Consider the following 2,630-nt stretch of genomic DNA (forward strand, 5'->3'; position numbering starts at 1 on the left):
CCTACACATTTTCCTCTCCCTCATTGCTCCCTCCCAGCTTGATTTCTCAACACCCTCTCTCTCCCTTAACATTATGCTTACCTTTTTTCTCCTATAGCTAGCTTTCTTTTCCTATAGCTGTCTTTCCCACTCAAAGTAAAAAGAGAGAAAAAGACGAGACAACTTTGCAGCATAACATGCCTCTTGTTCCTTCTCCCTCACTGCTGTCCACGAGTCCCCCTCTCCTCCACTTGTTCCTCTGATGCCTCCCTCTGTCACAGTGTGCACCTCTCTCCTCCCTTCTCATTCTGGCAAAAATTAGCAGTAATCAATATCATCATCAGAATAATAAGCCTTTACTTGCAAATTAAAAAAATATGTGTGTTTGCATGTGCATCTATGTGCGTGTATTTGTGTAATAGTGTTATTTAAAATGTGGCTGTGTGTCTGTGCACATCTACAAAATGTCTCTGCTCCTAGTTTATCTCATTGTTTGAACAGTCCTGCTTTAATTAGGACGGCCCTATCTATCCGTGTGTGTGTGCGTGAACAAATGTGTGCATGTTCCCAAAAGTCAGTACTCATGTTAAGTTTGTGTGCGTGCACCCATAGTGCCCCCATGTGGAGGACTGTGGTGAAACTAGTCTATAGTCGGATTTCTCAACACACAAGCACACACGCACAGACTTCAATGACACGGTGTTATATTGGGAAACACAATTTCATGCTATCTGTACTGGCTAGCTATTCCATTTAGATAGCAGCCATCTATATGTGTGCCTGTACGTGTGTGCGTATGTGTGTGTCTACATGTATGCATCTATTTGTGTGTCTTTTAGTGCACAGAGTGTCTGTGTGTTTCACAGAGACGAGCTATTTTCCAAGTTTATTGAAATTAAAAGTTGGTTGCCATGGCAACATTTGGAATCTCAGTAATTATGTTGATTAAAAATGTGAAAATTAATTAAAAAGTCAGGAAAATGATCGCACAGCAGATGATCAGCAAAACATCAAAATGATTCAGATCTGTCTTCTTCCCCTCCCTCCCGCTCCAGTTAATACACACAGCCGCTCTCTCTTCCTGTCTTTCTCTGTCGCACTTCAGAAGTCCTTTATTGCCACAACGCTGAATTATCTACATTCATCTCTCGCACAAGCTTTGTCTCACTCCGTTTCTCCCTTCCCTTCACACTTATATACGCATAGTTTTGTGACATGATGAAATTTGTCCAAAAAAATGTAACTGCATCCTTGTTACTATATTTCTCTCCTTTCCTTTCCTTTCCACTCAATTCATTCTCAAGTTGTTAACAAGCATGACAGGACTTGTCACATACCAACAGAGCAGACTCACCAGCAATGAAACTAACAGAAAACACACTAGGAACCTCACAGTCTCACTTTCTCTGTTTTAGTCTCTTCATTACTTCAGTTCTTTCACTCCCACAACCCATCTCTTGTTCTCGGTCTCTTACCCTCTGACAGAATGAATAAACAGGCTCAGCAAAGTGTAATCTCTTTCTTTTATTAGCAACAGCAAACACAGAAACAATGACTTTCCCCTCCCTTCCTCTTCTCCATCTGCTCTTCTCCTCTCATCAGCTTTAATGAACCACAAATCTCATCAGAAATCTTTTCATCAGCTCTGCCATCACCACTTCCTGCACTTCAAACCGAAATACTCAGCATGTCTGTTTCTGCTGTTGGCTGAGGAGGGCTGTACATAATTTATATTAAGTATATATTATAAATAAATATATATATATATATAAATATATATATATATTTATATTAATAGTAAGGTAGAATGCATATAGATCCCCCCCCCCAAATATGTTGTGCTCACAGTCAGAGTTGATATTAAGAAAAATTTGGAAATGACAGGAAATTTTCAGAAGCGTTGGTGTAACAGTCCTGCTTCACAGCACTGCTTTACTTAGTGGTGATTCACTGTCAGCTGATCTTCAGCATGTTCAGCATCACACCATGACGTGACGTTAAGGAGGACGGCGTTATATTTGCTGCTATCACTTGACAGTGTTGAAGAGGTGGCAGTATGACGACTGCTTTGTAAAGCACAATCTATTTCTCGCTATACCCGTGTTAACATCGTCTTTGTGACAGATTTTTTTTTAAAAAAACTAACATAGCATACAGTGATCTTGGTGGATGTAGCCGTGACCGGGAGTTTTAAGCTCATGTTGTTTTGTGCATCAATCAACATTACAGGAGAGAGATTTTCCAAAACATGTAAATGTGTAAATGACTTTGAGACGGAGCCAAACCACTGATCATATGCAGAACCATATATAGGCAGAGTGGGCCCACTTCTAGGCCATGATGTGACTTGGCACAGGCTCCAGCTTCAAAGGGTGATGGTGAAAGTGATGTGTATGTGAGAGAATTAGGAAATTTTGCCAAGAACCCTATGAAGCATGGTATGTTGCACATCATCCAAAACACCGGCAAAAATGAAAACATAAGACATTTCAGCAGGATACTGAGGGCATATCAAAGCTAGCTTTCTAGTGTTCACTTACCATAGTGGAACATGTTATGTGACCAAAAATATGCTCTGTAGTGTATATTATATTGCATGTATTAATCTCTGTTGACTTGTGCACAGGGCTACAGTATGAATTTAAAACACA

The sequence above is a fragment of the Parambassis ranga genome, chromosome 3, assembly GCF_900634625.1.
Source record: "Parambassis ranga chromosome 3, fParRan2.1, whole genome shotgun sequence".
Lineage (NCBI taxonomy): Eukaryota > Metazoa > Chordata > Actinopteri > Ambassidae > Parambassis > Parambassis ranga.